A 12,183-nucleotide genomic window follows, 5' to 3' on the forward strand; every position below is an offset into this window, starting at 1 on the left:
TTATAATTTCTCAGCTACATTCTAGATGATGGAATGGACCTATACTTAGAAAGTAGCCACCATCTTACAATATTAAGTATGTTATTTCACAGTAAATTTGGCAGAATTGAGAGAAATGATGCCCCAACCTAGGAGAACATGCACACTGTGGTTTAAATCAGACGGCATGAAAGAAGTACTAATGTTTCTAAATGTTGCCATTTATATTAAATATTCATTCACACCTAACAGCAAAAAATAATGATCACAGAAAGGGTATTTAGGGATTTAAGGGTTGTTTGCTTGCTTTACTTTTTAAAATCGGTCTTGACTCCTGGAAAACGCCTGACCAGTCCTTGTAACTTTGGGGGCAAGATTTTCAGAATTGGTTTCTATTGTATTCCTCCTAGGGCTAAGAGAAGACCAAGGTCAGCCAGGTGGGTTTGTGCCTAAAACAATCTCTGAGTTTGTAGCCTAGTGTCTTAACTAATACATCAAACAGGTTCTCATTTAGGGGAATAAGATGTGCTCATTAGTATTTGGAAGTTCATATTTATCAAAGAAAAGAAGTAGCATTATAATGTGGGCAATAGGGAGCAAGCTTGATTTGGTTAAGAGTGGGCCATCTTAAAAGGAAATATACTGTGTGCTGCATATATAGTTTATATACAACACTGCTTGAAGACTCTGGTATCAGGATCTATTGAATTTGAAAATAAAATATAAATCCCTTCTAAGAAAAAAAGAAGAAGAAAGCCCACCAAGAAACTATGGCTAATGATGACCTAATCCAGGGGTAGGCAACCCCTGACTCAGGAATTCTGGGAGTTGAAGTCCATGAGTCATAAAAGAGCCGAGGTTGCCTACCCCTGACCTAATCTGCTAAGGAAAGAAAATCTTCTCTCTCTGTGGAGTTACATATAAAGATGTGGGTAAATCTCCAGGCAATCTAGCCAATCAGGTTCTGCTTTAAGCATGTTAGGACTTCCACAGTCTCACACATCAGAAGCCATAACCCAAGAAGGTTAGGGAAAATAGCCAATGTGACATAGGGGTCAATTTTTGCACTATTTTCCCATGTCAGTTCCCTACCCCTCCTTCAGAATTTGGCATCACTCCTACGATAGAAGGTAAACATTAATTTCCAGAGCATGATTTAAATGAACAGAAAAGCGTAAGAGAGAAAAATGCTTGCAAATTTAGAAGATCAATCAATTAAAACTTTTTTTCCTAAAAAGCTTTCCTTGCAGCCATTAAAAGAACTGAAAAAGAACTTAATGTTACTTGCATGCAAATTTCTTTAGCAGAATATTTCCTTTGATAATTTGAGGAACTAAGCCTTTTAAATCCAGCCAGCTTCATCACCCTGGGATTCCTAAAATAATACATAAAAGAATCAGCTCGTCTTGTATTAAATAATAAACAGAAAGCAGCTCCATGTGGACCCAGATGTTTTGGGACTCAGTTCACAGAATTCCCAGCCAATGACTCTTGTGGCTTTGAGAATATTTGGATCTTGAGTTCTAATTCCTCTAGAAGGCACTTAAGAAAGCAAATCAAATAAAAACTGATACACAGGACTGTGAAAAAGAATAAGACCAATCCAGAAATACTCTTTGTATCATCCAGTTTGGTTTTGGGGCACACCTTTCCCCACCGCACTTTTTGAGGGCTGAATGTTCATTCATGTTTAAGCTGTTGTGAAAATTTCCAGGTTGCAAAATGCCAAAATTCTTCAACTTATGATCACAATTGCTACCAGACAGTATCAATTACGTGAGGCTATGGTTAAGTGAGTCATACCTTATTTTATGACCTTTTTGCCCTAGTTGTTAAGTAAATCACAGTGGTTCTTAAGTGAAGCACATGGTCATTAAGTGAATCTGGCTTTCCCCATTGACTTTTCTTGTCCAAAGCCAGCTGTGAAGGTCAGAAATGGTGACCATGTGTCTTGGGGCTCCTGTAAACATCATAAATTCATGCGGGTTGCAAAGGGTCCAAATTCTGATCATGTGACCACAGGGACACTGTGTTGGTCATAAGTGTGAGGGCTATTCCTAAGTTACCTTTTTTCAGCACCTTTGTCACTTTAGTTGCTAAAGGAATGGTTATAAACTGAGAACTACCAGTATTACAGTTATCAGAGGATTTTAAAATAGAAACAAAACTTATTTACTTACTTACTTTGGTTTTATTTGGTTAGATGCACAAGGAAATTGTCTCTGGTACAGAGGCATTCAGTGTACTTACAAAACATCAGAATAACAACAACAACAACAACAACAACAACATGTACAGCTAATAAAAGGTAGAAGTAAGAATACTAAAAGTGATCAATGCTGCAGCCATGCCCTGTGCATATATTACCTATGGATTAATATATATATCCATACCCAGCTGTGAGAATTAGGGTAATGGCACAAAGGAAGAAACTGTCTCTGTGTCTAGCCCAGTGGTTCCCAACCTTTTCTATACCCCTCACCCCTAGAATGCTTCTGATATTTTCTTGCACCCCTTACAAAAGTTCGAAATAATGCCAATGAATTATGTATATACACTATAATTTTGAAAACCCAAGTTCTTGCACCCCCTGGAATATCGTCTCGTACCCCTGGTCTAGTTGTTTTGGCATACAATGCCCTATAGCACCAATTTCCCATTGAAGTGCTGTCTTCAAAACAGGACTTGCCTAACATAGTAAATGTTCTTATTTCTTTGGAGATAGAAATGCACACCTGAAAAAAATGAAATTATGTGGATTGGGAAGGACTATTTATTTCATTTTGTTTGGAGTGATGGGAAGATATTTTTTATTACTCCATAGAATGTGACACAATTTGAATACCATTTTAAAAATAGATTTATTGGTCAGTTTGGTAAAGAACTAATCAGTTTATAGTATTGTCTTTCACCATGTTCAGGCTGACTGAAGTAAGATGAACAAACACTTAACACAAGTGTGTAAGAGATTATAAAGAGAAAATAGAATGAAAATCGTCATATATGAAAGTACCTCCAATGTATTCAGGTAATCTTTCCTCAAATTATCCAAGATTTTATTTTTGTGGTATCTTCTTCAATGTCCATTAGTAGCTGGTGAATTAATGAGCTTTTAATAAAGTTTAATGACAGCTTCTTCAAACCACCCAAGTCTTTGAATTCTTAGGTCAACTTTGGCAACATTAAGAAGTGTGGATTTCAACTCCAGAATCAGCCAGCTGGCACTGGACTTCAATTCTGAGAAATGAAGTCCTTAAAGTTGCCAATATTGAGAAACTGCCTCAGACAATTCCTCAAGTACATCCAATTCTCATTCCTCTATCCTCCTAGCAGGTATTGAGATAAAGATCTAGCAACATTCAGAAAGTACCACGTTGGCCTGGGATTTTGAAATTCCACCAAATCTCAGGTATCTGTCAAGTTGGAGGGCTTCAAAATCATGGTTTCCATATAACAGAACACTGTAGTTTAATTGTTTTTTTGTTAAGTAGATTTAAATTGTTTGCAATATGATTGAATGGGAAGCCCTTCGAGCTATGTTTTAATGAAAGGGGCCTGTAATTACAGGCATTCAGTGTGGTGGCTCTCTCTCCTTGGGAACAGCTTGTCTCCTGTGGAAAGCATTGTGTAGTAATGGAATGTGTGGATGACTTTGAGAATGAAGGGAGGAGATGTTGCCTAGAAAACAATTAGGCAAGAGAGGAGGAAGTTCCCAGAGGTTTAATAGTCAGAGAAAAAAATTCAGAGGAAGGGCTCAGCCTAATGGATCAAGCAGTTACAAGAAGTTTATACTTTCAGATGAGCAAAATTCTGTTAACGTCATTTTATAATAAAGTAGAATTAATCCATCTAGTCATGTCTTTTCTCTGGGAGGGCTGACAGATGGCTCCCACTTTCACAGTCTTCTGTAAATAGGTGAAAACACTTTGAGTCTTAGATGCCATATCAAATATTTCAGCTTATTTTTAGTGTCTGTTGGGGAAAAGATATGTTTTCTGTTATTATTTTAGGTAATCATAATTCTGACATTTATATTGTATTTTTGCATTACAGGTTTTGTAAGCTGCCTAGACTCCTTTAGGTTTCAGGTGGTAGAGAAATCACATAAATAAATAAATCCCCAACCCTTAATGAAGGTTTACAAATCATAACTGCTGCACTGACATAACTCATTATTATCAAACAAACATGCAAAGCTAATACAAAGACATCCTTACATTGTGATGAAGCATAAAGTACCAGCTCAGCTTAGCCTTGCCTAGCAAACCTTGTTGTTACAACTTAGTGTGAAGCACAAGACCAGATACTGGGGAAAAAAAGTCAAAATGGCAGAGAGGACAATGATTAATGCTTATTTTATGTATTAGAACTGATTTCTGTTAACAGTTTACTGTCACATAAAAATAAAATTCAGTTTTTAAAAAGGGACTGCCAGGGCTCAGAGAGATTAAATCAAATGCTTACACTAAAGAACTGAATATGCCAGTTGTTCTAATTCGATCTGTCTACAAACTAATTCTATTCTCCTCAAACCCGTCCCCCCCAAACACACAAACCCCTTTAGAAAATCCACATATGATGCAAGGCATCCAAAAGGAATGGTAGTGATGCCACTTCCTGCAGTTGTTTATTTTGTTTCTCCTTTCTTTTTTTTCCTTTTCTTTCTCAGCTATTTTTTTTTTTTAATTGAAAAGTTTTAAAATACAATTTTCCCTTGAAAAACCCCCCTTCCCCCTCCCTCCTCCCCCCCTACCTCCCCTCCTCCCCCCTCCCTCCTCCCCCCCCTACCTCCCCCCCTCCCCCCCCCTACTTCCCAGAGCTGAATACAAGGTATATATATATAAAAAAAAGCAAACCTAAGCAACCATATACTAACAACTATAAATTCTAAAATCCATCACTCTCTAGCTTATATAGGATAAAACAAACCTTAACAATATTAAATATATATATAAAAAAAACTAGAATAAGAAAAGGACACTCTCTAGCTTATATAGAATGGAACAAACCTTAATAGTATTAAACATATATTAAAAACAAAAAAAAGGAAAAAGAAAAAAAAAAACCCTTCTCAACCCTATACTTATCCTAAATAAACTCCATCCATTTTATCCATTCCATGATATAACATTCTTACAAATAATTTTCCAAATTAACCAAGGATCCCAAATCAAAAAACTTTAAAGTCAACTCTTCTGTAATCGACCGTTCCTCTTCCCGTACCACATCTATAATTATTCCAAACACAACAAAAAAGAAAAAAAAAATTGCAAACAAAACTTGAACTTTAATCCAAAAAAGCTCACCCTTTCCACAAAACCACCAAATATAGAAATATATTGCGTCTACACCCAAATCTTTTCCCCCCTCCCCTACTTGACTACATGACTATATCGTAAAAGTTCCAAAGACTTCTGCGATTCCTGCTACTTTCTCTTCTTAGATCGTTTTGCAGCAGCACGCGTCACCCTCTGTTTTATAGATTCATCCAACGAGGTTGTATCTTGATCTCCTCCAACACCGTTGTCTTCTATCTGACCATCTTCGGCCTCTTGATGCACTCCTTCTCCAGATCCCTTTCCAGCTTCCAAAAGTGTTAATGGCGTTGCATTTAAAACATTATTGTAGAAATCACGCGCTTGCATCACAGTAACCAAACGGTACTTTTTACCTTCGTGCGTCACCATCAACCCCACTGGGATCTCCCATCTGAACCTTATATCTCGTTGCTTGAGCTCTTGCACAAGAAATGTAAAATCCTTCCTTCTCCTTAGAATCTTTGGAGGAATTTCTTTTAAGACCAAAACTTCTTGATTAGCAATCATAACTTTAGTATCATAAGCAGCTTGTATAACTTCATCTCTAGTTTCCCTTTTTGCAAAATATACCACCACATCTCTAGGCAACTTCCTCTGTCTGGCAATCCATGAATTCACACGAAACACTTTGTCCATGCCTCCTTTTATTTCAGATGCTGGCTGTTTCAACACTATTTCAAAAGCCTCAGAAACCAGCTGCTTTAGATCTTCCTTAGTATTCTCCTTTAAGCCTCTAATTCTAATGGCAAACTGCATCTGGAAATATTCAGCAAGACACAGTTCCTTTTCCATTTTATTTTCATTCTCCAATACTTTTGCTTCTAATATAGCATTCTTTTGAGTCAAGTCTTCTAGCTTTTCCTCCAATTCTTCCACACACCGAGCCACTTTACACACTGAAGTCAAGATGTCTACCCTCATCGCTTTGAGCTTCTGTTCCATCCTCTCCTCCATTCTCTCCTCCAATTTCTCCAATTTCTCCTCCATCTGTGCAAATCTAATATTAATTGATTCCAAAATTACCTGGGTATGTTTTTCAAGAGCATCTTGTAAGTCCTTTGATGTCAATACATCAGGAGGATGCAGCGCCTGCAATAATGATTGTTGCACGGGAGAAGTTCCAGCACTCCGAAGAGTTTTAGGGGGTGGTTTAGCCGCCATCTTTTACCAAATATGACGCACTTTCACTTCAGATTTGTAATCCAAAAAAGTCCATCAAGCTGGAGAGTAAAACATAGTAATCCTCTTTACCATTTCCTCTTGTATCGCTCTGCCTGCTCCTTTAAATCATAGTCATTCCTTCAGGCAGGGGTGGTCGCAGACGGCTGGCTCTGCTCCAAGAATCAGGAGCAGAGGCGACGGCCAGCTGGGAGCAGCCCAGGCTACGGGGGAGTTCAATCCTTCAGCCGCCCAAGCCATAAGCTCAGGCGGCCCTGGAGAACTCTACCCCTACCTGGGAGCTCGCCCCCTCCTCTTCTCCCGAGGAGGGGGCTTCGGATTCGCCCGAACAGCTGATCGGCGCTGTTTCGGGCGAAAAAAAACAACAGCTGAGCCGCGGGCAGCCCGGGAAGGCTCCCTCCGTCGCCGCGGAGCCACCGGAAGTCGACCTCAGCTACTATTATTAAGTGGCCCTTTTTAAAAATTCTGAAGCAGAATATTCAAGAAATTACAGTGTAAGTGGTTGCTAGGTATGATTAGTAGATGAGAAGGAGAGGGGGGGGAGTGGGGAGAAGCAATGAAATGTAGCAGGAACAGAGAGTAATGCAAAAACCTTCATGCCTATTTGCCGAATAATCCAATTCGCATAAAAGAATTAATTCCAATGAGAAATGTGCATGGGCACAGCAGAAAGAAACAGAAAATGGAAAAGAGCTTTCAAATGTTTTAAAAATTGCAGGCAGTCCTTGACTTATGACCATAATTGAGCCCCATGTTTCTGTTGCTAATTTTGCCCCATTTTATAACCTTTCTTGTCACAGATGTTAAGTGAATCACTGCAACTGATCAATTAGTAACAGAGTTGTTAAGTGAATCTGGCTTCCCCATAGACTTTGCTTAATAGAAGGTCACATGATCCTGGGACACTGCAACCATCGTAAATATGAGTCAGTTGCCAAGTGTCTGAATTTTGATCATGTGACCATGGGGAGGCTGCAATAGTTATAAGTGTGAAAAACGGTCATGTCACTTTTTTCAGTGCCGTTGTAATATTGAATGATCAATAAATGAACTGTTGTAAGTCGAGAATTACCTGTATTGGGGGGCATTTTCATAGTACTTTAGTATATCATCTGTATCAAAAATTATAGCACTATTTGCTTTGTTTTTGCCTGTTCTTGCCCTAATATTTTGAGCATTCCACCCAGCTTATAGTTGCCATGTAGGAGATGTGTTTCTACTATTTACTATACTATTGGAATAAAACAGCTTTGTTTAACTGAAAAACAAAAATTACAGATGATGGAATGAAAGAAATAATAAAACCCAACCCAAATTATGGGTTGAGTTAGTTGGAATCAAAAAACTAAAAATATTATGCAACTTTATATGCAGATATTTCCTCTTTGTTTTAGACCTTGATATTTGGTAGCTCTAAATAAGGAGCCGTCTTATCCCATTCTCATTTTTTGAGTTGCATGGTGGGAAACAGAGTTTGACGCAACAAGACTTGTAGTTATAAAGCAGCAACCCCAGAGGGAGAGACTTACCTTTAAGTGTTAATTTCCACAATGTGCAAGCACATTATTAATTCATACATTTTCAAATCGCCCAATAATAAGCACAGCTCAGATGATGTCATAACTACTTCAAGTCATTAAATTGTCTGCATAAAATATATGTTGTTTAGGAACTAAGAAAACACAGGGATATTAAAAAGATACTCTAGATTTGGGATCTATCTATCTATCTATCTATCTATCTATCTATCTATCTATCTATCTATCTATCTATCTATCTATGTCTAATTATCCTTCCCACTGTCCTACTGTCCCCACTCTGGATGAGGCAGACAGAGGGAAGCCATTGTAGGAAGGAGACATTTGTAAGAGAATAACTGAGTTGGACCTTGGAGATCTTCTAGTCCAATCCCTGCCCAATCAGGAGACTCTATATCATTCTAGACAAATGACAATCTCTTCTTAAAAACCTCCAGTGATGGAGCACCCACAACTTCTGGAGGCACCCACAACTTCTTGTCTTGCCCTCAAGTGCTTTGGAGAATAGGTTGTCCCCCAGTTCTCCTTGACAGCTGCTCAATATTGGAAGACTGTCATCCCTAGTCCTTTGTTAGATTAAACATACCTTGCTCCTGCAACCATTCATTGCATGTTTTAGCCTCTAGCTCCTGAATCATGATATCAGCCCAGGTTCGAGACCAGAGTGCTCGCAATTGGGTGAGCTCCAGTTACTTGCCCCAGTGCCTGCCCATCTAGCAGTTCGAAAGCATGAAAATGCAAGTAGATAAATAGGTTCCACTTTGTTTGGAAGGTAACAGCACTACGTGTGCCTCGGCATACAATCATGCTAGCCGCATTATCATGGAAATGTCTGCAGGCAATGCTGGCTCCCTTGGCTAAGAAAGAGAGATGAGCACCACTCCTTAGAGTTGGACACAACTGGACAGGGGAAACCTTTACTCTTAATCATCTTTATTGCTCTTCGCTGCATTCTTTCTAGAATCTCAACATGTTTTTATATCATGGTGAACAAAACTGGATGTAGAATTCCAAGTGTGATATTACGAGGCAGTATACAACGGTATTAACATTTCACGTGATATTGATTCTTTCCCTCTATTGACGCAGCCTAGGACTGCATTGGCTGCAGCATACTGCTCGCTCATATTTGGCTAAAGGAATGAAGGTGAACAGACACACAATCTCTCCCCCCCCCATGACAATTCCCAGCAACTTATCAGCATGAAGATTTCTCAGAGATGTGATGTATAGGTAGTTCTCCTTACAACAGTTCATTGGGTGGTTGTTCAAAGTTACAACAGCACTGAAAAAAGTGACTTATGACCGTTTTTCACACTTACAACTGTTGCAGCATCCCCATGTTCATATGATCAAAATTGGGATGCTCGGCAATTGACATGTATTTATGAGGGTTGCCATGTCCCAGGGTCATGTGATTATCTTTTGCAAACTCCTTTTGCAAACTCCTGACAAGAAAAGTCAATGGGGAATCTAGATTCACTTAACAGCTGTGTTACTAACTTAACAACTGTAGTGATACACTTAACAACTGTGGCAAAAAAAGATCGTAAAATGGAGCACAACTCACTTAACAACTGTCTCGCTTAGCAACTGAAATTTTGTGCTCAATTGTGGTCGCAAGTTGAGGACTACCTGTAGTATGTCAGGCTGCAGGTATCCTACCTCTAAAGGACTACAACTGTTGAATGTCTTTTGTCTATTCAAATTAGATCATCACAGGTCAAAACAATATAGTCCAGATTACAAGTGTAAGAGTGTAAGAGAAAGGAACAGAATTCAGAGTAAAGGTGCCCAGCTGCAAACTACAGTAATTGTCATTTAATAACCACAAATAGACCACCAACTGGTCTTTAAGCAAAGTGGTCAGTAAGTGAAACCAGAATGTATTTATGATCTTACTTCTGCTTTCCTTTGCTTTACAGACCCGCAAAGGTCATAAATCCAAGGGCTGATTGTAAAATTATTTTTTTCAATACTGTCATACCTGTAAACAGTTGCTAAATGAGGCAGTCACTAAGGACTACCTCTATATGCGATTAGGTACAAAAACAAGGGAAAAGATATTATGAATTTAAAAAGATTTTATACTATACACGTCCCTATTTACAAAAAAAGACTTCAAAAAAGTACTGTAGGCCAAATACGTAAATTATTATATAATCAAAAAATGAGACGTCAAGGAAAGACCATTCATTGTCCCTTTCTTGGAATCACAGAACTGAAAGAGGTCACTTGGACCATGAAATATAAATTAAAGTATTGCAGCTGATAGATGCCCTGTCTATGCTTGAAGGGATGCTTGGAGAATATTGTTCTCCCATATATTAGACTGGCCCTGACCCTGTCAGCCTTTCATAAGACCTTTGAGACATGGTTTTGTCACTGGGTCTGCGATTCTGGAGGTGTGTGGCTGAATCTGTGTAATGGTTGTGGTGAGGTGAGTTTGCTTTTAGTCTTGGCTGTATATCAGGACTTTTTAAAATGCTGTTTTAAATATTTGTTAGCTGCTCAGAGTCATGAATGTGGGCAGCCTTATGTATAAATGGAGATAGATAGATAGGTCCATTAAAGCACAACTGAACATCCCCATAGCACGACAGAGCTTTGGCATTTTTTTCCTTAAATTTCAGTTGGAATCTGCCTTCCTGCAATCTAAACCACTAATTCCACATCCTGCCATCCTTGATGGTAAAGAATACTTCTTGATCTTCTGAATGGCATCTTTTTTGGTCTCTCACATAAGTTTTCTCTTCTCAGAGTTAAAATATGCCTAGCTGTCGTTTACTTATCTTCATATGACTTCGTTTTTAAGTTGCTGATCATTCTGCTATGGTTCCAATTTCTCAGAATCCTTCTTCAGGCACCGTGCACACATACACAAATATATGTGTGGGCTAATCCTGTTCAGCAATCTAGATTCATCTAGTTTCATTCATTCATCATTAATCTAAATGATGTTTTGGGAGGCTCAGCCAATCTCACTGTATACATGTTGTACTTTGATAATAAAGGTTCATTCATTCATGAAGCAGCAGCAGTCAGATAGATGAGTGAGCTTGGGGAAAAAATGCAGTTTCTTTAAGGAGATGCTGCTTTAAAGCTCATCTCATAAACAGCAACTTAGACCTGATGGAGAGAAATTTAGGGGGAAGCATTTCAAATCTGTCAAAGGGAACTTGCCTTAATTAACCTATTATAAATAGTGGGAAATTCCCCATACAGTTTCCAAGATTCTGTATTTACTCCAGACTACTGCAGATTTAAAGTCACTTTTCTGAAAATCTGTGTAGTTCTTGCTTCTTTGAGGGACCCTCCTTCACGCCAATATTCTGATGTAGATGTTATTGTGTGGTTCTTCTGCCCTATTTGACCTGCTTATTTCCATTTTGGATTGCACAGAAACCCTCAGCAATTCTTCAATATCATCTTCCTTTTCCCATTCACCTATTTTTCTGCCTGCTTTTCAAATCTGCTGACATTTATCTGGGCAGGCATAAAATAACATACATATCAGCAAATATTGAAAACTCCCAAACAAGAAAATGAAAGGAAAGGAAAAGGTGTGATTAACGCATGAAAATTTCAGAGACAACCAAGGATGATACTTGGATAACAGGAGATTAGATGATAAGAGAAAAGCTGGTGCTCAAGTTTCACTTTGTAATAGTCTGTACAGAGAACAGGGTTTTGTAGCAGCATTGCATTGAGAGACTTCAATTTTTTTAGGACTAATAAATTTAATGCGCACTGCCACCCTCTTCTGATTAGACAGAAGACTGAAAATGCATCTGTATTGCCCTGTACAACCCTTTTTAACAGTGCTGCTTTTCTTCAGTCACATAATCCCACAGTGTGTCACTTAAATGAGTCAATGCATATTTGCTTAAGATGATTTAATAATATTCTGTAGTAATATTATATAACAAAATTCTGGAGTATTCTTTAATAATATTCTGAGACAATGACCAGGTTTTTTTTGCCAGGAGGACATTTATAATTATCCCTCTGCAAAAATAATTCTCATATATTGTTCAGTAGTAACTGAAGTATACAGGTAGTTCTTGACTTACAACTGGTTGCTTAGCAACTGTTGGAAGTTACCACAGATCCCCCCAAAAAGGACTTACGACTGGTTTTGAAATTACAATGTCTGCCCTTTCCCTCTG

This window comes from Vipera berus (genome assembly GCF_964194415.1).
Source record: "Vipera berus genome assembly, chromosome: 2".
NCBI classification, from domain to species: domain Eukaryota; kingdom Metazoa; phylum Chordata; class Lepidosauria; order Squamata; family Viperidae; genus Vipera; species Vipera berus.